This window comes from Puma concolor, chromosome E4 (genome assembly GCF_028749965.1).
Source record: "Puma concolor isolate L17-30 chromosome E4, mPumCon1.1.hap2, whole genome shotgun sequence".
Lineage (NCBI taxonomy): Eukaryota > Metazoa > Chordata > Mammalia > Carnivora > Felidae > Puma > Puma concolor.
The window spans coordinates 38524021-38546661 of NC_141683.1; the positions used below are offsets into that span (position 1 = coordinate 38524021).

Below are 22641 nucleotides of genomic sequence, written 5' to 3' on the forward strand. Positions count from 1 at the left end.
ATCGAGTCAGGGGCAGGACAATGTAGCAGAGACCACTAGCCACTAGAGCAGAGACCCTGGAGGCAGAGGAGCATATGGAGGTCGTTCAGGAACCCTTTACAAGAAACATCCCTTCCCCCATCACTTCCTCTCTCCTTCCTTCATTTTCCACCATTCGTTTTTTTTAAGACTCAGCTCACTCCCAGTTTCTTCCCTGAAGATTTCCCTGACTGCCTCCAACCCACTGTGGTCTCCTAAAAGAGGAATTAACTGTGCTTTTTACTCATTTAGAATATGCCAGATACTAGCCTATATCACTAGCTTCTCATGTATATCTATCTTATCTGACTTATTACAACACAACTCATCCTTCAGCAAATATAAATTGAGACCCTGCCGGGTGATAGAGATACCCCAGTGAGGAGGACTCACATGCAGTTCTGGAGGTGAAGGAGGTACATACACTTGTGTACATCATTACAAACTGTGGTCAGAATGAAGAAAACAAAGAATCGAGCCAGAAACTGAGATTACAGTTAAACAGAAAACTAAGAGCTGAGCAGTTCCGTGAGAATGGGGCCAAGGCTTGAACTTCTCTCTCACACCCAAGGTCTAATTCACTGTCTTCACAGACTTTTTCATGTTGTCCATTTTAATTCAAACGTGGTGAAATCCCAAATAAAGAGATTATCTGCCCTATGTCCGTGTTTGCTCCTCACCAGTGCCCTACAATGTTCCCAAAGGCACCAACAAATTTTGAAAAGAAACTAGTTGGGAAACTAATGGGTATCTCCAACTTAACATGTTCAAAATCAAGCTCCTGATCTTTGCCCCAAATTTGTTCTACTCGCCATCTTCTTTGTCTTAAGTGACTAAGGCATATGATTTTGTTGTTGTTTATTTGGTTCACTGCAGTATCAACAAAACATGCCCAGAACATAAGTAGACACTCAATTGGCATTTGTACATTGAATGAATGAATGAATGAACGAGTGAATGAATGAATGAACGAGGGAAGGAACAAACAAAAGAACAAAGCCATACCTCAATGCCCTCAGCTTCCCTTTAATTGCTACATTAAAGACCCACTAGAGGGCTGTAAATCACTGCATAATAAACTGAGCAGTTAGTACCTCCACACCAGTCCACCTGCAGAAACCTGCCCTTACGGGGAAACTCTGAGATTTGCATATTGAACATTTCAAACGGCAGACAAAAAGCTTTGTGTGTTTCATTTCCACAATTCCTAGGAGCAATCTGAAGTTAGGGATTATGGAAGTTCTTTAAAGTGCTCAATAAAGATTTCTAGAAAGAAAAAGAGAGATTCTTTGTTTATAGCCAGCCATTGGAAGCTAAAATATGTTTCTTAAAAAATGTGCATGACATGGCATGTGCTGAGTAGATAATCATGTTCTGGGAGAAAGAATGAGGTGCTATGGAGGCTGGCCCTACGACCAACACACCATTTGATAGAAACAGAAGGGCAAGATGCAGCCTAAGAGACAGCTTTGGATTTTATGTGGAGCAACTGAAGGAAGAATCGGATGAGGAGAAATTTATCTTTGAAATCAAATAGTGTTGAATTCTGATCTCTACCACATTTTAGAGAGGGACAGTGTACCCAAGGCTGACTTGTGTTCGATATAAGGGTACACTTTCAGACAGAGAGACATTCACAAATTTTACATGATTTTTCATGATAGTTGTCAATTCAGGATATCTGTTATCTCTAAGAACATTGGGAATGTCAACTGGTAAAGAAGAACATTAAAACTAATCACAGATGCTGAGGCCATATGTGTTTCTAAGGGACTGGAGTAGCTTCTAGAGAACGTTCCCACTTTTTCCTTCAGGGGGCAGCAGAATGAAAGTATAAAAGCAGTGGGTTTTGATGTCTAGGAGCCCCATTCTGTTTTGCTGAGCTGTGTGACCTAGGGAATCTGTTCCATCTCTCTGGGCCCTACAAATCGAGAGTGACCTTAATGACCTTAAATGACCTTTCCAGGTTTACGTGTTATGATTCCATCTCTATCTCCGGAAAAGAGCCAGAACACTGGTCTGTTTAACTCTTGGTTTGACCCCAGGTGACACTTTTTATTAAGTAGCTATGTCTGCATTAGCTTCCTCGACATCCCTTCTCTTCATTCTTTACTTGCACCAGCAACATTTACTGAGTGACAGACACAGCGAGAGTGCCGGACCCCAGAGAGCTCACCTACCACAACACCGTGACATGGCGAGAGTCTGCGAGGGAAAAGCAGAGCTCTTGTGCTCCTGCTCCCGAATCACATCGACCTGAGGCTGGCGTGTGGCCCTGCACACACAAGTCGGATGAGACTGTGGACAGTTCCCGAGCCCCACGCATCTCCCCTGTAGAAAGGGGGACATTAATGCTTCCCTCACAGGGTTTCACTGAAGGTTGGATGAAATAACAGTCGTGGTGTCTGACCTGCCGTAGATGTGATGGCTGTTATGGTTTATAGAATTCTCTTGCCATGTGGAGCCTTGGAGGGAAACACCACATTAGACTTTCTGCTGACTGCCGAGGCTCCATGACAGGCATTAATACAACCTCCAACCTGCCTGCCCTGGACAGCATTGCAGATGGCAAACACTGCCCCGGATGGCCTGGCTCCTTCCCCTGGGTCTTGCTTTGCCCGCCCCAGGCGGCATCCTGCCCTGGGAGGGTTCTCAACGTTGCGTTCAAGGACATTCAAGACAAGGGGAGCAAGGGTGAGGCACAGCTGTTTTCAAGGTGGTTTTAAATCCACTTCCCCAATGATGAGCAGATGTAAATAGCTCCCAGGTGCCTGCCACCCTTCTTCTGCTGTGCTTACCTTCTTTCTTTCTTGTTTCCTCTCTTTCCCCCTCACTGTCCAGTGCAGAGAGGCAGCTGAGGGAAGCTGAGGAGAGGAGAGGCCCTGGTCTGTGGCACTTCAGAGCTAATTCCCTCCCTCACAGGCCTCAAGTTTCCAGAACTGGCCTCCCTTCAGCCTGAGACCTCACTCTTCCTTTCTTAGTTTTCAGGAAACATCTGGAAACCCTCGGGGGAGATCTGCTGCCTGGCCTCTGGTGAACTTCAGACTCCTGTATATTCTTCCAGAGTTCTTGGTTTGTTGGACGTTAGGAGAAATGACGTACACATCTTTCTCCCAAATACATACTTTGAACCCAAGGCACAATGTTCTTCGTTAGATCGCTGCTTTTAGAGAACCCAACACAAGAAATCAGCATTTACCACACAGGTAATTTAGGGAAGGGGATTATTTGTGACACAAACCACTCACCACCATGTAAAAGTATTTGCTACTGATTATTTTAAATGCCAGTCTTCTAGAGTGTTCTTAAGACATGGTTTAATTTGAAAGGTATTCCTTGCACTTTTGTTTTTCTGGAGCAATTTTGTGGTGCACAGAGAGAAGCCTTCATTTGAGGAGGTTTTGATGATTGTCATCGTATCACTCTTCAGGCCCGTGCCAGGCTGCCGCATCATCACGTTGCCACCCTCATACTACCCTCCACCCTGGGCAGCAGTGAAGGGCAGTCCTGGAGTATCTGGTAAACCGAGGCCACAGTTACACCTGGCATGACTGATGTGGCCCCTGGAGCCAGGGAAGATAAAGGCCACTCATCCATGCCACGCACTGGGCTACTCACTCTTCTTCATTCTTCACCACACACCCATATTTGAAATGTTGGTTTATTCCCATTTTTCAGTAAAGAAAACCAAGGCTCAGAATGGTTAAGCCGAAGACCCTAGACCACCACACCAGTTCTCATCTGCAGAAGACAAGGCAGAAATGTGTCCACTCACCCTACAGATTCTTGGAGGTCTGACTCACTAATCTCCGAGAAAGCCCCGCATGCCTCCCCCGACCACTCAGTAACTGTATGATTCCTGGAAGGAGTCTGGTCAGAACAAGGGCCTCCAGGTGGAACAGGTCAGGGGTCAGCACGAGCCTGGCTCAGTGGGGGTGCTGTCACACTGGATGGCCACACACCACGGGTAGGCATTTGTGTGCAGGTATGTTTGTGCACAGAGAGGTCAGCGTGCAGCTGGGGACGAAGGTCGTTTCTACAAATCGAAAAGCTGTAGCCTCCTCAACAGCCTCACCACAGAAGGGAAGCCATACAAAACGTGAACAACTGGACCGCAGCAAGCCCTGCCCCAGTGGGGAGCCAGCGTGGGACTCCCTGTGAGAAATGAGAAGGGCCGCCCTGGGCACCTGAGGCCCCGGGCAGGGACCAGACAGTTCAACATCCCCCAACTGCTTAGAGACCCCAGCTGAAGGCAGCCCCCCTCTTCTACAATTTCCTCTCTGCTCCCAGCACCCAGCCATCCATGATATGTGAGGTCTGGCAGTGTGCTTGGGGGGCCCTGGCCTGGGCTGGCGGCTGACAGGAGCAGGTAGCCAGGCAGGAAAGGGTGGCACGGAAGCACGTCAGGGAACCTAGGATGCCTGCAGAATCCAAGGTGTGCAGTAAGACCCAGTGACTCGCCACAGTGACATATTAAGGAAAAACTAGACCATTTCAGTGCATGGCAGAATTTTACCTCTGTGCTAATGGCAAGGGAGGGGGTTGTTGCACATCATCAGATTGCAACAAGATTGCAAGAAGATTATGGAGAAGAGGGTTCTAGAATTCCCTTCAGTGGCTTTGCAACCTCCTAGGTCTGTTTCTTCTTTTGTGAAAAAAGGTGTCTAGTCCAGGGCATCAAAAACAAGGCATGTCTAACTGCCAGCCTAGAGGACCCTAAGGAGCCATGACAATGACAACTAAATGTCATGTGGCATCCCGGATAAGATCCTGGAACAGGAAAAGGACATTAAGGTGGAGGAAAAAAAACAAAACAAAAAAAACAAAAAACAAAAAAACCCAACCCTGCAGGAATCAGTATTAAGTATGGACTTCAGTTAATAAAGTAACAATATTCATTCATTTGTTGTGACAGAAAAACCAAATGTAAGATGTTAACAGTAGGGGAAACCAGGTGTAGGGTATATGGGAATTCAATTTCTATAAATTGAATATTCTTCAAAAATAAAACTTTTATTTAAAAAAAAAAAGTCAATCTGATCTCTAAGGTCTGTGAACTGAGAATTGTTCTCTTTTACCGAACGTGGATTTCTAGCTCATCTCATTTGGCAACATCTTGATGCTTTCAATTACCAGTAGTTCTCTCTCTCTCTCCCTCTCTCTCTGCCCCTCCCCTACTCTCTCTCTCTCTCAAAATAAACACTAAAGAAGAGAAATAAAGCTGCATTAATTTAACATATTTGGTAATAAAGAAGTCTTTCCATACCCCACCCTAAAGGGTACCATTTCCAAACCCACATACTCTGAGTTCTAGGAATCAAAACGCATAGGCCAGAGTATGACTGCCTCCCCAAAAATACTGTCTGCAGTCTCCGTAGTAAGAGACTTTGTGGAACAGCCCCAAAGCCTTCCCAGGCTCTGTTAAATATTGGCAAAGTCCTGGGTCTCCAGGGAGCCCTCAGGACCCTCATGCCTCAATTGTCCCTGTAAGGGGAATGGAATGAGCAGGGACAGGGAGACACGGACCCCTTCCTGCCCAAATCACAGGGCACATGGCACAGTGGAGACAGGACCAGATCAACCAGTAATGGCTGCAGCCATTAGACCACTGATGGTATGACATTCTCCAGAAGCCCCCTGCGCAGGGAAGCCAGGGCAACTTATATGCAGGCCCACATCACCTGCCATTGGTGGGAGGGGAAGTGGCCTATAAGAATTAGATGCAGGCATTTGGTACAAATACACCAGCACACACCCATGATTTTTGATGGTCTGAGATGGACTGAGATGAACTGACAACGCGTGAAATCAATGCTAACAGAAGCTGGTGTGGCGATGGGAGCCCTTCCCCTCACTCCGGCCTCGGACCCTCCTCTCGTCCCTGTCCCTTCCCTCTCTGACTCAGAGCTCAGCCCTTCCTGCTCCACCCTACTTCATGGTGACCATGAGTTTAATCTACCTTCCCTCAGTGCTTTTTCTACACTGAAAATCGATGTATAACATCTCGTTTGTTACTTTGTAAGCATTCTTGAGCCTCTTCTGCTTTTGAGGCACACTTCCGTGGGAGCCCCGATTAGAACTGGGCCCAGGCTTTGGGGAGGCCCGTAAGGCACTCGACCAATTTGAAACTCCCAGTGGCAAGAAGGCGGTCTGGGACAGCTCTCAGGGAGGGCTCCAGTGGGGTCAGGAGGCCTGCAGGGAAGCGCCACCAGCCTTTTCTCCCGGACAGTATAGGGGAGATCAACAGATGAGAGCACCGGCCTCACATCTGCTCTAACTTAAATATGGAAGAAGACAAATGAGTCAAAATGTTGGTGCCTTAACTATGTATGAATAGCGGGGAGGTATCTGTGATGCCTCATATCTGATCACAATATCCTCTGGTTCTCAACTTGAGCATTGATCAGAACCCTTATGGGGCTTCATTTTTCAAAACAAAGATGCCAAGGCCACACCTCGGGTGTCCTGCATCAGGGTCTCTGGTGAGAGGCCAGGTTTCTAGGATCTGGGGAAGTCCCCCAGGGGTTTCTGAGGGGCATCCAGGGGCCAGAACCATTAATAGCCACTCAGCCCTGCCCTTTCTCTGCCATCCTGCCTGTCACCATCTGAGGGTGCCTTTTCTTCCCTCCAGAAGGCACTGAAGGATGACAGGCGTGCCTGGCCCCTCACCTGCATGCGCCAGCATGCTCTATTTTGGGGGGTGGAGGTGAGAGACAAGAGAAGACGGTAAGAGACTAGCCTCTGAAGAGCTCAAACCCTTGGATGCTTAGGTACGGAGTGTCCGAATATGGAAACCTTGACCCCATGACTGAAAGAGTAACGGCAAAACTTTTGCTTTCTGGGGACAGACATGTTCCTAAACATGCCTCAGGGCCTGATTTACCCTTGAGTTGGGTTTTGAAGGTCAAGTAGGAGTTAGCCAGGGATCTGAGGCCTGGGTGGATGGTAGTGTTCTAGGTGTGGAGAACAGAGGGGCAGCCCTGGGTGTGTGTAAAGATGCTATGTAGCAAGAGGCTCAACCAGGCCTTAAAAGTTCTTGAATCTTGGAAGGTCATGCTCCATCCTGACAGTGACAGGGAGCCACTGAAGTGTTCTCAACAGGAGGATGGGGAGCATCATCAGATGTGCACTGACATAGATCACCTCAGGGTTGGAGGAAGGTTTTACGCCGGGAGGCAGAGAATCCAAATAAGAGGTTACTGTGGGGTCCGGGGCATTTGAAGCCTCTAAACCAAGGCAATAGCAACACAGAGGAGAGGACACCATCCGGTCACGTTTAGAAGGCAGAACGACTGGGACACCGTGACTGGAATGTGGGCAATAAATGGGAGGGGAGAGGGGAGCCCGGGTGGCTCAGTCAGTTAAGCGCCTGACTTTGGCCCAGGTCATGATCTCGCAGTTGACGGGTTCAAGCCCTGTGTGGGGTTCTGTGCTGAAAGCACGAAGCCTGCTTCAGATTCTGTGTCTCCCTCTCTCTCTGCCCCTCCCCTGCTCATGCTCTGTCTCTGTCTCTCTCTCAAAAATGAATAAACATTAAATTAAAAAAAAAATAAATGAGAGGGAGGAGTTGAGGCAGACACCCAGGTTCCTGGACGCGCTGCCTGGTGAAAGATCACTGGGGTGGAGGTCAGCAGGAGGGAGGGGGGAGGTCTGTGGAGGAGGAGGTCAGGCCCTCCATTTGGAGATTCCTTTGTGCAGTGGACAGACCATGTGGGGAGGAGAGACATAGAGACCTGGAGTCACAGCAGCAGGGAAATGACAGGAGGCTCGCTCGGGAGTGTGGCGTGGAGAGGGCATCGTCCCGGGCAGAGTGAGGTGAGCAGAGGGTCACAGGGCACCAGCTGCGGAGGGCAGGGCGTGTGGGGAGGGGGGAGTCTATTTTCATGACTTTGGATTCCGTGAATCCCAAATTGGCTCAATTCTGCCTACCATGACTGAATTAGGAATGGGGCCGGGGATCAAAAGGAGTTCGCCACTAAATGGTTTGTTTTATGTGATTGTTGGTGGCCACCTTCATTAGGAGTGTTGGTAAAAGCATTAAAACTACGTTTACTGAGGCTGCTCAAGTGAAAAAGGAAATTAGAACACAGAAGGAGTTAGAGGTGTGTCCGGCTCCCCATGCCCAGTGCAGGGAGCGTGTCTGCAGACACGAAGAAGAGGCTGGACCGACGGCATCTAAGGCAGGCAGAAAGGCCCAGAAGCTGCTGCTCAGCTGACCCCACCCAGTCCTTTCTTCCCGTGCCACACAAGAGGTGGTGGGGGTGGGGAATTCGCACCCAGGACGGGAAGAACCAGAAAGGGAAGTCTGCAATTCTACATGAACCCTGTGGCCAACTTGGCTCTCGCCCAGGGTGCCGGGGCAGCCGGGGTCAGGAGGCAGCCTCCGGTCCCCTCGAGCGCTCAGCCCTCAGACCTTCTCTACCAAGCCCAGGAAACAGGTGCAGCTGCAAAAGAATCCCCAGGTGTGATCTTGCATCCACTGACCGGGGCCGGGCACTTTTGAGCTCCTTCTCAGCAAATCTTCTCACAGGCCTTTCACTCCAAGCCTGTTTCCTCATAGACATAAAGGAGGAACTTACCCCCCTGACGCCCGGATCTTGGACTTCTGGTCCCCAGAGTTGTGGGACAGTTTCTTGAGGAAGCCACCAGGTTTGTGAAATTTGTAATGGCAGCCCCAGCAGACTGATACACGTCTGTTCAGATTACTGTGGGGGCAGGAACACATCAGGCTATGCCTTCCGTACCTGGGAAAAGGTGACCTCTTTCAAGAAGGGAGAGGGGGAAGCCGAGAGTCCTACAACAGCTTTTTCGTCTGACTTATCTATTTGGCCAGTTGACATTTCAGCTTCTGTGCCAGTCGTGGCTTTTGCTCATTCCCACTCCACAGCCTGTCCATGACTCTTCTCTGCATCTGCTCGTTCACTTATTCATTTGCTCGTCCCGCTATCCATTTGTTTATTTGGTCATTCGATTCATTTTTCTGGTCCACATTCTGTGAGCCAGCCACCAGTGGTTCTAGATACTGGGCACACAGTGGGACACGAGGCAGACGAGAGGCCTGTGCAGGATGCCTGCGTGGCTCAGTTGGTTGAGGAACCAACTTCAGCTCATGTCACGATCTCACAGTTGGTGAGTTCGAGCCCTGCGCCCAGCTCTGTGCTGACTATGCAGAGCCCGCTTTGGCTCCTCTGTTTTCCTCTATCTCTGTCCCTCCCCTGCTTGTGCTCTCTCTCTGTCTGTCTCTGTCTCTCTGTCAAAAACAAACATTAAAAGAAAAAAACAAGACATGCAAAATCTTAAAATTGAAAAAAAAAAAGAAAAAAACGCCTGGCCACAGGGCACTTCTGTTACAGTATGAGGCCAGGGCACTAATCACACAACACTGAAGTCAGTGTCAATGATGTGATGTGCTAGGTGCTACGTGACAGAAACGAAGTGTCTGAGAGTGGTCAGCTGGGGGTCCTGACTCCTGATCCCGTCTGCTTCCATGTGGGGACAAAGATGGCTGAGATATGTATGAATAAACTTGTCATGCTGCTAAGTGTTTTGCTGGCCACAAGAAGTTGTGCATCTTGAGCACAGAGGGGGACCTTAGTTTGTGCCTGCCCCCTCTGCAGTCCCATTTTTGGGGACCGAGGGACTGTCTGGCCCCGGTGGCATGGACATGTGACATCTGCAGGGTCTGGATATTTTCTAGATAAATACCACCAGGTGACAACACCAGAGGATTGTGAGAGACTCAGTTGGTCTCTGCAGGGAGTTGGGGGGGGTGGTCACAAGGGTAGCCCAGAGCAGTGCAACTGAAGAGGTGCCTCCTGGGATCGCCAGGGGCACCAGGGACCTTTTGAGAGATGCAAATTCAGGCTCCACTGCAGATCTAGGAATCAGGAACTCTGGGGTGGGGTTCCCCGGCAGGTGCTGACGCTCCCAGAAGTTGAGAAACACTGGTATTGAGTACAAGCGTGGCTCTGGGGACAAATATGGTCCAGTTTGAGAACCGGCCTTCTGCTTACTGAGGTTGTGTTCTCTTATGTTTAATAAGGGCATTAAAAAAAGCACCTAACTTCTATCGCCAACTTCTAAAGTTGTCAATAGTATGTTAGATAATGCATGTGAGTGCCTGGGATTCACTACAAATACAGTAAACGCTAGCTAGTTACTCTTTTGTTCTAATTATTATTCTCCTATCTGCTTATGGAGAACAGGCCTTCCTACCCAACACTTCAGAGCATTAGGAGATTGTTCGAAAACTTCAGTGTGACCCAAGCTCCCTTGCAAAATGGCAGCCTGACTGGCTGGGTGCTCTCGGCTGGCCAGCAGAACCGGTGAGGCTGCCTCGCTCAGGGCCTTATAGCTCTGGGGGTTAATAGGCCAAGAGTTTTCAGGAATCTGGGCCTCAACTTGTTTCAGGAAGTGTGGCTAAAGATAAGGTTACACATGCACACCATCATTGCACCACTAGACAATGTAAATCGGGTGCCCCTGCAAGATCTAAGGGAGGAAGGCTGGTGGCATTTTGGGTAGGAGAAGGTGCTGAGAGGGGGAGCAGGGTGATAAATAGGTCTGTGTGTGAGGGGATGGGGCTGGAAAGATATCCTAGGAGCCCGGGCACTCCAGGGCCGCAGGGACCAGGGAAGGCAGGAGAATGGTCTCAGTGTTCCGGTTGCCTCATTGACTTCTGGATTAGGTCATCCCTTTGAGCACCTGTATTTGGGACACAGAGAGTAGGAGGTTGTTCAAAATTGTAACAAGGCTCAGTGCTTGAAACAGCTTCGACACGGCTTGGGACCACTGCCCTAAGCAGTTCAGAACGGCCAAGGGAAACTTGCACACGCACTAAGCTCAGGCCCAGAAAGTGCATTTCCTGTCCCGCCCCACTCCTCCACCAGGAAGTTTTAACTGAGTGATGCTGGTGGGGGTGGGGGGTGGGGAGGAACATGGCATTAAGACCCCCAGGCCTGATCACATGGTACAACCAGGCTGGAGACAGGCCAGCCTCTTCTTGCCCAGGAACCGAGGTAGGGCCCACACACTTCATCAGAGGACTGCTGCTTTTCCTCAGCTCTTTCCAAAGATTCCCTGGGAGGTAATTCAGTTGTGGGGCCAACATGTCAGGGTCATCCTGTCCCAGAAGAAGAACCATACGTAGCCCAGCTTGAAGCCTATGGCTGCTAGGATGAGACCCTGTAGAGGCTGGGAGGTAGTGGTCTCCCCTGAGGTCAGAGGGCCTTGGTCGTGTCTGCACAAGTGACAGCTTCCTGCGCTGCTCTTGACTTAGATTTTCTCTGCGATGGCTTCTGTGATCCACCCCAACCCCTGCATAGATAACCAGCAATTTCCCCTGGGTGGCTCTCCTGGCTTCCCCTCTGGAGCTCCCAAGGTGGGGTGAGAGTGCTAACACTCCAGGAAGAGCTATGCCTGGCCAGGGACAAATCAGAGAGAGAAAATAAAAGGTTATATATTCCTGCCAACCCTACATTCAGATATGAATTTTCCTCTGATCATCCTTATTTTTATCGTTTATATGTCTCTTTTATTATCCAGATTCTTAAAAACCATCTAAAATTATTTGTGAAAAAGACATTTCACATCTTCTTTGTGAAAAAGACATTTAAAATGTGCTCCCACCCGTGCTCCTGAAGTCTGCCAATTATGTAGACTCTGATTATTTTGAATTTGTGGTCATTTATATACAGCAGGCTAGAATTTCCAAGTCTTTTCTCCCTTCTTATGTCTAAGAGGGATGAAATGTAGGGAAGAAAACTAACCCCCCAAGTCAGGACACAGTCATGGCTAAGGTACATGAAAAGGGATGGGGGGGGGTCTGTGCTGAGTTGACCATTGTGCCCACTCAGTCTCTTGATCCTCTCCCTTCCCTGTCCCTGCCCACGATTCCTGTTCCCTTCCCAAGAAAGAGGATCAGAGGCCACTTGAGGGGGAACCTTTCTCTCCCCCTTCTTCTTTGCTCCTCAGAGGTAAAGGAAGAGGCAAGGGAAGCCGGTGCCCTTCCTTCTGTGAGTCCCACCCAGGCCCGTCACTGAATGTGGCTTCTTGGCACATCCACCTTCACGCACCCTTCTGACACCCTGTCTCCCCAGCCTGTCCCAGTCTCAGGTCATTCTGTGGCCCCTAAGCCTTCAGTTGTGGGCCTATAAATCCCCCCCAAACACTGGGACTCTGGTCTTCTGTATTATGTCTTCTGTCTGACCCCATCGCTCCAGCATCTAACTCTGTCTCCCCCTCTGTGCCCTGTGCGGACTGCCCATTGCTGCTGGTGATAAACCCTGAACCTGAATCTACAGCGGTGCACGCATCTTGTGTTGTCGTAGAAAGACTCGGGGCCTCAGGCTTTGTCTGTGTGATTTCTCTTCGGAGAGAAAGTATACAGCAGGTTGTAAAAGATCATGGACGCAGGAGCTCGCCCACCTGGGTTTGGACTGCCACTTACTGTGTGCCTTGGGCAAATCTCACCTGTCTTTGTCGTCGTTTTCATTGTGGTAAAACACACATTTATCATTTTAACCATATAATTTTTTAATATTAATTTTTTAATGTTTATTTTTATTTTTGAGGGAAAGTAAGAGACAGAGCATGAGCGGGGGAGGGGCAGAGAGCGAGGGAGACAGAATCCGAAGCGGGCTCCCGGCTCTGAGCTGTCGGCACAGATCCCGACCCAGGGGGCTCAAACTCCTGAACCGCGAGATCATGAGCGGAGCCGAAGTTGGAACTTAACCAACTGAGCCACCCAGGCACCCCTCATTTTAACCATTTTAAAGCATACAGTTCAGTGGCCTTAAATACATTCATATTGTGCAAATCACCACCACCCAGCCCCAGGACTAATCTTGCAAAACTGAAAGGAAATGAAAATTCTGATAACCTGGTATAACACGGATGACACTTGAAGACATTATACTAAGTGAAAGAAGTCTGTCACGGAAGGACAAATGCTCCCTCACTCCACTTATTCGGAGTACCCGGAGTCGTCAAATTCATGGAGGCAGAAAGTGGAATGCTAGTTGCCTGGGGCTGGGCAGAGGGGGAAGTGAGCTATTGTCTAATGGAGACAGAGTTTCAGTTTTGCAAGATGAAGAGAGTTTTGGAGGTTGGACGCAGAGGCTTTATTGGACACTAATGAACTGTACACTTAAAAATGGCTAAGAAGGTAAATTTCGTGTTATATATGATTTACCACAATTTAAAATTTTTAAAATAAAAGACCTGGAAACTCTGTACCCTCACCTGTCTTTGCCTCAGTTTACTTATTTGTAAAACAGGAATAATCATGCTACCCATCTCAGAGGTTGTTGTAAGGATTAGCTGGATGATGTGTGCAAAGGGTTCGCATCAGTGACTGGCCACCTGAGTGCCCCGTGTCAACTATTACTAGTGTTTCATGTTGAGCAGGGTGGGGAGGTGTAGATCGTAGATCTATTTTTCAGAGAAAGGGGACGGGGTGACAGGCAAGGGTGGGGGGGAGTGGGGGTAGGGGAGTCTATTCCGGGACCTTGGGAATCTGCTGGAAGAATTCCTTGAGGCTTGCTGACCCGAACACCTGGGTCCCAACCGTGCTCCTGAAGTCTGCCAATTATGCAGACTGATCACTTTGAGTTTGTGGTCATTTATATACAGCAGGCTAGAATTTCTGAGTCTTTGACTTTGCAAAAGGGTGAGCTGAACTCAGTTTTGGCATAAACCAGATTGGTTGAGGGCAGGGGAGATTTCTGAATGCCTTAACAGAAGAAACCACCTCCCAGTCCTTCAGCAGGATTTCTGGGAATATGGTTGCAAACTCTCTTACCTTCCAGTTGAGTAGACCCTCAGAGCAATTTTATAAAACGTAGTCATGGAAAAAAAATGTAGTTACATGTAAAAGGCAACTGTATTTAAAGGAAAAAATCACACCCTTGAAAATCTGGGAAGAATTGTCCTCTGTAATTGGGGTGTCACCACAGTGAAGCCTGGGTCCTGGACTCTCTCTTCCTCATGGAACTCCCTCCACGACTGCAGACAGCAATTGAGCAGAGCCCCTCCCTACCCCCACCCCAGTTCCTGTGGAAAGATCCAGCTGCAGATGGGAAGCAGACTAATGAAGCAAAAAAAGGAGATTACTCCAAGGGCTTTTACAGCATCTGTTGGACCAAATGTTTTCTGATGTTTGTACTCACTCTCTAGGGATCTCGCTCCAAGAACTCTAAATGACCTCATTCTCCCCCTAACTTTACCCTCAGGCCAGACCTCAGGCCTGGACGGACAGTTGCCTGATGGAGGGGCTGAGAAGTCAGGACAGGCAGCCTCCGGGTCATTGCATCCTGTCCTTGGGGTGTGTGTGTGTGTGTGTGTGTGTGTGGATGGGGGTGAGCTAGCATGGCCCCTGGGAGTGAGGCCTCAGCCTCCCCTTCCCTCCGCCCTCCATCACTGGCAGTGGCTGCAGCACTAATGCTGGGAATGCTGGAGATACTGGTTTTTCTTCGTTTCTGTTCTCTAGCTTTACTGAGGTTTAACTGACATACAACGCCCCACACATATTTCAATTGTGCACTTTGAGACGTTTTGCCATATGCAAACACCCACGAAACCATTACCGGGAGATACATATCCATCCTCCCTCCCCTCCGCACCCCTGTACCCCTCCCAGGCAACCACTGGTCTGCTTTTTGTCACTACGCATTCATTTTATAGAATTTTATACAAACGGAAGGGTTCACTTTGTCCTTCTTTGGTCCAGATTCTTTCCCTCGGCACAATCACTTTGAGATTCATCCGTTGTCCCATGTATCACCTATTCATTTCTTTTTAATTCTGTAATTTGATTATCCATTCAAGTGTGGGTGGGCGTTTGTGTACAAGTCTTTGTGTGGACATATGCCTTCAGTTCTTCTGGGTAAATAGCTAGCTGTGGACTATCTGAGCCATATGATCAATGCATGTTTATTTAAGAAATTGCCTCACTGTTTGCCAGAGTGGTGGTTCCATTTGATGTTCCCACCGGCAGTGCAGGGGGGGTTCCAGTGGCTCTGCGTTCTTGCCAGCGTTTGATATGGAAGGACTTTCATTTCATCCATTCTTACACATGTTTAGTAGTATCTTGTGGTTTTGATCTGCATTTCCCTAACTAATGATGTGGAGCGTCTCTTCATGTATCTGTTCGCCATCTGTGTACCTTCTCTGGTGGCATGTCTATTTGAATCTTTGCTGATTTTTAAAATTGGGTTGTTTTTGAATTATCGAGTTTTGAGAGTTTTTAAAAAATATAACTATGCACGAGTCCTTTATTAGGTGTATGCACCCTGGTCTGTGACTTGCCTTTTCATTCTCGGAACAGGGTCTTATGAAGAGCACGAGATTTCTACGAAATCTAATTTATCAGTTTTTGTGGGTCATGTGTTGGCATCATGTCTAAGAAATCTTTGCTTAGGGTCGCCTGGGTGGCTCAGTCAGTTGAGCGTCGGACTTTGACTCAGGTCATGATCTCGCGGTTGGTGGGTTCAAGCCCTGCGTCGGGCTCTGTGCTGACAGCTAGGAGCCTGGAGCCTGCTTCGGATTCTGTGTCTCCCTCTCTCTCTACCCCTCCCCTGCTTGCGCCCTCTCTCTCTCTCAAAAATAAATAAACATTAAAAAAAAAAAGAAATATTTGCTCAACAGAAGGTCACAAAGGTTTTGTCTTATGAGTTCTTCCAGTTTACAGATTTGGTTTTACATTTAGGTTTATGATCCATTTTGGGTTAATTTTCATATATGCTGAAAGGCACGAATCCAAGTTTATTTATTTGCATATGTATATCCAACTGTTCCAGCACCATTTGTTGAAAAGACTAATTTTTTTCCACTGAATTACCTTTGCACTTTTGTAGAAAAAAAAGTTATACATTTGTTTCCTTGGACTGCCTAACAAAATACCACAAACTTTGTGGCTTAAAACAACAGAAATTTATTCTCTTGCAGTTCTGGAGGCCCAAAGTCTGAAATCAAAGGGTTGGCAGGCAGCACTCCCTCCAGAGGTGTAGTCGAGAATTCTCTCTTATCTCTTCCAACTTCTGGTGGCTCACACATTTCTTGGTTTGTGGCCGCATTACTCCAATCTCTGCCTCTGTCTTTACCCGGGCTTCACCTGGGGATCTCTCAGGATTTTCCCCTCTTTTCTTTTGTTTTTTTGAAGTAGGTTTCACACTCAGTTCATAGCCCAGTGCAAGGCTCAAACTCACGACTGTGAGATCAAGACCTAAGCTGAGATCAAGAGTCAGACGCTTAACCGACTGAGCCACCCAGGCAACCCAGGGTCTTCCCCTCTTCTTATAAGGATACCTGTCATTGGATTTAGGACCTATCCTAAGTCCAGAATGTTCTCATCTTAAGATCTTTAACTTAATTACATCTTCCTAGACTCTTTTTCCGAATAAAATCACAACATAGGTTCCAGGTGGACATACACTTTGAGGGAGTGGGATACAAGTCAGCCTACTACATGCATCTACGAGTGGGTCTATTGGTCACTACAGCTTTACAGTAAGTCGTGAAATCAAGTAGTGTTAGTCCTCCAAATTTGATCTTTTTCAAAGTTGTTTTGGCTATTCTAGTTCCTTTGTATTTCCACATGAATTTTAGAATCAGCATTCTACCAAAATGACTATTGGGATTTTTTTGAGATTGTATTGAATCTATCTGAGGAGAATTAGCATCTTAACAAATATTGTGTCTTCCAACCTCTAAATAAGTTTCTTCATTTATTTAGACCTTGTTTAATTTCTCTCATCAGTGTTTTGTAGTTTTCAATGCACATATCTTTTATATCGATTGCCATGTTTATCCTTTTTTCATATTTTTTGATTCTATTAAAATGGATATCGGTATTTTAATTTCAACTTTGATTGTACATTGCTAGAATATAGAAAAACAATTGATTTGAGGATATTTACCTGTATTTTGCAATGTTACTAACTCACATATTAGTTTCATGGCTTTTTTGTAGAGTCAATCAGATTTTCTTCATATTATCTGGAAACAAAGACAGTTTTACTTTTCCTTTCCAGTAGGGATTTCTTTTCTTTGCCTTATGTGGTGGCTGGAATCTCCAGCACAATAAACATGTTAAGAGTGGACATTCTGATGTGCACCTGACCTTAGGGAGAAGACATTCAGTCGTTTACTATTATATATGATGTTAATTGGGTGTAGTGTGACCAATCGTCCTAGTTTTCCTGGGACTGAGGAGTTTCCTGAGCTGCACCACTTTCAGTGCTAAAACTAGGATAGTCCCAGGCAAACCAGGACACTTGTCACCCTAATTGTTGGTTCTGGGCCAGTTTCAGTGATTATTTTTTCTCCTCGTTATGGGCTGTATTTTCCTGTTTCTTTGCATGCCTAGTAATTTTTTATTGAATGCTAGACATTGTAAATTTTACTTTTCTGGGTACTAAATACTTTCATATTCTGATAAATATTGTTGAATTTGTTCCAGGATGCAGCAATTTTATCCTTTCATGGCTTTAAGATTTGTTAGGCAGGTTGAGAGCAGTATTTAGTCTAAGGCTAATTATTTTCCACTACTGAAGTAAGATCCTTCTGAGTACTCTATCCGTAAGTTATTAATTTTTCTAGTCTTACTGGAGGGAATAGGGAGTGTTCCCAGCTCTGTGTGAGTTTTGGGTACTCTTCCCTACATCCGTTGGGTGATTCTTTCCCCCAGTTGGAAAGTTGGGGCTAGTTTCCCCACACACATATGTGAGTCAGTGCTCTGCTTAAAACTTGGAGATTCCTAGGGTCCTCTCTCCATGCAGCTCTCTCCTCCTGGGTACTCTCTTGTGCGTACTGTAGCTGCCTGGGTCTCCCCAGACTTGCAGCTCCTTCTCCTCACTCACAAAATCTGCTGGGGTCCACCTCGGCTTCCCTTCCCTGCGTCATTGCTTAGAAATCCTCTCAAGGGGCGCCTGGGTGGCGCAGTCGGTTAAGCGTCCGACTTCAGCCAGGTCACGATCTCGCGGTCCGTGAGTTCGAGCCCCGCGTCGGGCTCTGGGCTGATGGCTCGGAGCCTGGAGCCTGTTTCCGATTCTGTGTCTCCCTCTCTCTCTGCCCCTCCCCCGTTCATGCTCTGTCTCTCTCTGTCCCAAAAATAAATAAAAAACGTTGAAAAAAGAAATTAAAAAAAAAAAAAAGAAATCCTCTCAAGGCAGTACACGGAGGCAGTTGTAGGGCTTTCTTTGTTTCCACCTCTCAGGTGTCAGTGACCCTTGCTGCCTGATGTCCAGTGTCTTGGGAACCATCATTTCCTGCATCCCTCCATCAGGCTAGGAGTTCCCAGAAGGCAGGTTCTATGCTTGCTCCATCAGGCTGGGTGTGACTTATGAGGAGGTGAGACCTGGGCCTCTCCCTTCCTCCTTATCCCTTCCTCAAAGCATGTTCTAACAGATACTTAAGTCCATAGCATTTCACTGCATGGATATTCCCCCCCAAGTACATTTGCTTCCATATGACAGGGGTTAAACTGTGGTCCCTTGAGATTGCCCTTTCTTCTCTCAATGGTGCCTGAGACCACACATCCTGTAGGAAGTCTTCCTGGTTGGAGTAAGATGGATGATGCATGTCCTTGCCACACTATTTGCCCGAGAGTTCATGAATCCCTTTCCCCTGGTTTGCCATTATCCCAAGGACTCCTAGAGTTACTGTTCCCAATCTTGGGTTTCCCCAGGAAGGTTTTAATCAACCTTACCAGTTCTGTGGGAACATATTGGGTTTATAGTTTGAATAACGTTGGGAAGTTTTGCTGGGCCTATCCCACTCGTGGAGATTTGCAGAGCATAAGATTTTACAAGCCCTGATAAATATTATAGTAGAGAGACTTGTTTGCTTTGTTTACACATATTTTCTAAATGTGTTTGATTCCAGTAACTCTTATTTGAGCTCAGAATCTCTCTGGATTATTTATTGTTCTTAGGAAAACGCTTAAAGAAACACTAACCTAAATCATCATGAACAAATAAGGAGACTTCTCTTCTGTGCCTGTCTCCTCCCAGAGACCACATCAGATGAATGTTTGTTGAACAAATGATTCAGAGAAAGACTTTGCAATCACTCTCAACAGCCCATTCTGACTTTATCTTTACAGATTGGGCTGGCTTTCCACGGGACTCTCATGAGCCTCGCTCACAACATCGTCAGTGGCCCCCCTCCTACCCCGTGTTCTTTTAACCTCACCTTAGTCATTTGCTCCTATTTGGAATTGGTTAGATGTAACATGAGCAAAGCCTGGGGACACAGACTTATAAGAATGCAGAGAAGAAGGGCAGGACCAGATTTTAGGGGGCACCCTTCACACTGAATTCTATGTGACGGGCACTCCCCAGAGTCATGCATCGTGCTAGCCCTGCAGAAGGGTTTGAAAGTAGACATTCTGTGGGCCTTCTCACTTCCAGATCTCTGATCATACTGTTGTTCTGCATGCAATGCTCTTCTGTACATTCTCTTGTCAAAATTCTACTCCAGTCCTAGCTAAGTGCCACCTCATTGAAACCATCCGAGGTTCCTCAGGGATGTTAGTGTCTTCTTTCTCTGTAGTCCCATGGTCTTATCAGAGTCTGCCTTTGAACATAATTAGTTGTGTCCAGGCCTTCCTCCCTGACAAGAATGTGCATTTCATGAAAACAGCGACTCTGTCTTATTCATTTCTGTATCCCTGGCTCTTAACACAGGGTCTGGTCTGGCAGAAGCTCATGGATCGTTTGAGGGGCAAGTGGATAAATGATCGGAGAGTTAGTGGAAGCTCCAAAGATCAGCCATCCTCTACCCTTCTGGGTAAGTCTTGGGTGTAACATACAAGAATTCTTCAGGGACTCAGGGCGAGCTGAGAAGGAAGAAGGAGTTTGAGACGTTAAGTTACATGTATCAGTTCTGGACAAAGCCAGGGAAATGGTGAGACTCAGCTCAATGTCCAGCCTGCTGTATTGATGTTATCATGTTGCTGGACATTAAAACCTAGCAGATGAATGCTTGGTGTCTGCAATGAGGATTCCCCGCCCCAGCACACACAACTGGACACATTCATGTGTACACAGGGGCAACTTAGGCAAATACGGGAATTATCACATGTGGTCACATCTACATGGAGATATGCAGGTGTGCACTTGGAAGTCCAGGCATAGAGATGCATGAGGTATACAAGAACACACACACACACACACACACACACACAGGCTCAGCCATCTTTGAGAGCCCAGAAACACAGCAAGTGTGATAACAGGTATTCAAGGGTAGGGAAGTGAGAGCCCTGAGCAAACAGATGGGCTGTCTGCTGATAACCAAAGCCAAGGAAAACTTGGAAAGACTGAACATTGATCTCTTCCCCACCTTCCCTTCTTCTTTTCCAGAGAGTAGTCTGGGACTTAAGGCAACAAGCCAGCAAGATCCTTCCAGCATTGCCCCCCTGTGAACAACCACAGTGTCTGATACTCAGCAGCCAGAACCAGCAAGCACCCAACTAGCTTGGACCCTGCCTGGCACAGCTCTGCACCAGATGGCAGGGGGTGGCCTCTGGGAAGGGGGCAACTCCAGATAATCCCCTCCTCTGGGCTACCCGTCTGCAGTGATCTGGCTAGTTCCAGCCTCCAGGACAGTGCTTACACCCTGTCTGTATCTTTTCCAGTTGCTGTCATTACAGTCACTGTGTGTGTGTGTGTGTGTGTGTGTGTGTGTGTGAGCACACACCCTGGTGACCTCTGTCTGGTCAGGAACTCCCAAGGGCAGGGATCATGCCTTCCACAGTGAGGCTGAGCCTCTCTCTCTTGAGCAAAGACCATGGCTCCCTGGGCTCCTCCAGGGGGAACAGGGACTGCTTTCTCCTCACCTGCATATCCCCCCCAAAGGCCCCAAATGAATGTAGTTTCTCAGTTGGGTTTCTATCTGTGGGCTGCTGCAGTCTCTCCCCTCCAGATCATTTGGGAAATCCTGGCTGCTGGAGGGCCCTAATGAGCCTCCAGACTTCAAGTTTCAATCTCTGGCAGGCTCAGAGGCCACAGGCCAGGGAAGTGATCACCTGCACAATCCCAGCTGTGAACACCCCAAAGGCAGAGTCCTCTTGGGTTTCTTGGCATATTTGACTCACTAGGGAGTTGTTGAGAACCTAAGATTTCCTCAATAATTTACATCCATGCTCCTCCCTTGACAGGATCGCATGGCCTCGGACAAAGTCAGTGAACACTATCCTGGGAATCTGATCTCCTGGGTCCAATAACAACAACAAAAGGAACAATGGCAAGGATTACTCTGAACTCTGGCCAGCACCTGGGAGGTCTGGACCCAGCTGGAGGCCAGTGACCTGATAACGCCACTCAAGCTCAGCAATGGCCTTCTACTTGCTGGGAGGTGGAGGGTAATTGAGAGAAAGGCAGCCGAATGCTCTGGGAGTCTTAGGAAAAAGTGTTCGGCCCAACCTCACTAGCCTGTGGGGCTCCTGAATGTAAACTGAGTGTCTGCTGGGCATTCTTGTTCTTTGTCCTTCTACCTGTGCTCACGCCCATCCTCTACCCTGGTTCCATGTCTTTGTTCCCCTGCATCCTCACCCCTGTCTTCCCTGGCCTCACTCCCTCAACATATAAACACACTTAGAACTTTGGAATCTTCAAATAAATCCCGCCTTGTCCTTTCCAGTCACCCTATTACCCTCCTTCCCTCTTTGGCAAAGCCACTGGAGACAGACCAAGGGCGTTCCTCACTGTTCACTGCCAACAACCCACTGGCCTCCTACACCTGTTCCACAGAAGCACCCCCTCTCCCCATGACTAACATACCCAAAGCCCCCACCCCCTGGCACCTGAATGTTCCATAGACAAGTTCTGAACTTGTTATTTGCTCATCAAAAGTTTTTTTTTAATACCTTCTCTGTGCCAGGAACTGAGGTATGATATGAATACAATTAGGGCCAAGGAGCTTACGATTTGATAGTAAGCAGAAATATGAACCAAGGATAACATATCTAATTGCTAAGGGATACTACTGAAATATGCCCAGAATGTTATGGGAACCCAAGGGAAGTGCATCGAACCAGGAGGGGAGGAGCAACTGGTCAGGGGAGACTTTCTGGGGGAATTGGGTTGGAACTGAGTTTTGAAGGATGTGTGGGAAGTGGGTAGCAGAAATTGGGATTTGGGCTATAGGAGTCTTTCACTTTTAAGTGACAGGACAGATTTAAGCAAACCAGGGACACCTGAGTGAAGCTGGCCTCAGAACTCACACAGCATTCAGACTTGCTGCTGTCCTTGCATCGGGTCTGTTGTTTCTTCCTCTGAGTTGAACTCATTCTCTCCTAATCAGTTCAGCTTCTTTCATGTTTCAGGGGTCAGTTGGCCACAGGAAGTTCCAGGCTTTTATCAACTCAGTTGGTTAGCCCCAGCATATATATATATATATATATATATATATATATATATATATATATATGTGTGTGTGTGTGTGTGTGTGTGTGTGTGTGTGTGTGTGTATGTATGTGTGTGTATATATATATATATTTTTTATATTTTATATATATAATCCCAGAGGAGGGCTCTGATTGGCCCAGCTTGGGTCACGTGCCAATCCTAGGCCAATCACAGAGGTGTGGGATACTCTGCTTGACCAGATCCGGCTTCCCTACCC

The 22641-nt window shown here is 47.4% G+C and overlaps 1 long non-coding RNA gene across 1 annotated transcript; it reads left to right on the forward strand.

Moving 5' to 3' along the window:
• The first annotated feature begins 7720 nt into the window (after positions 1 to 7720).
• On the forward strand, positions 7721 to 22394 carry LOC147572600 (uncharacterized). Its single transcript, XR_015245944.1, has 3 exons — positions 7721 to 7833; positions 19704 to 19806; positions 20379 to 22394. It is a non-coding gene; the product is annotated as an uncharacterized LOC147572600 (long non-coding RNA).
• Positions 22395 to 22641: the final 247 nt, after the last annotated feature.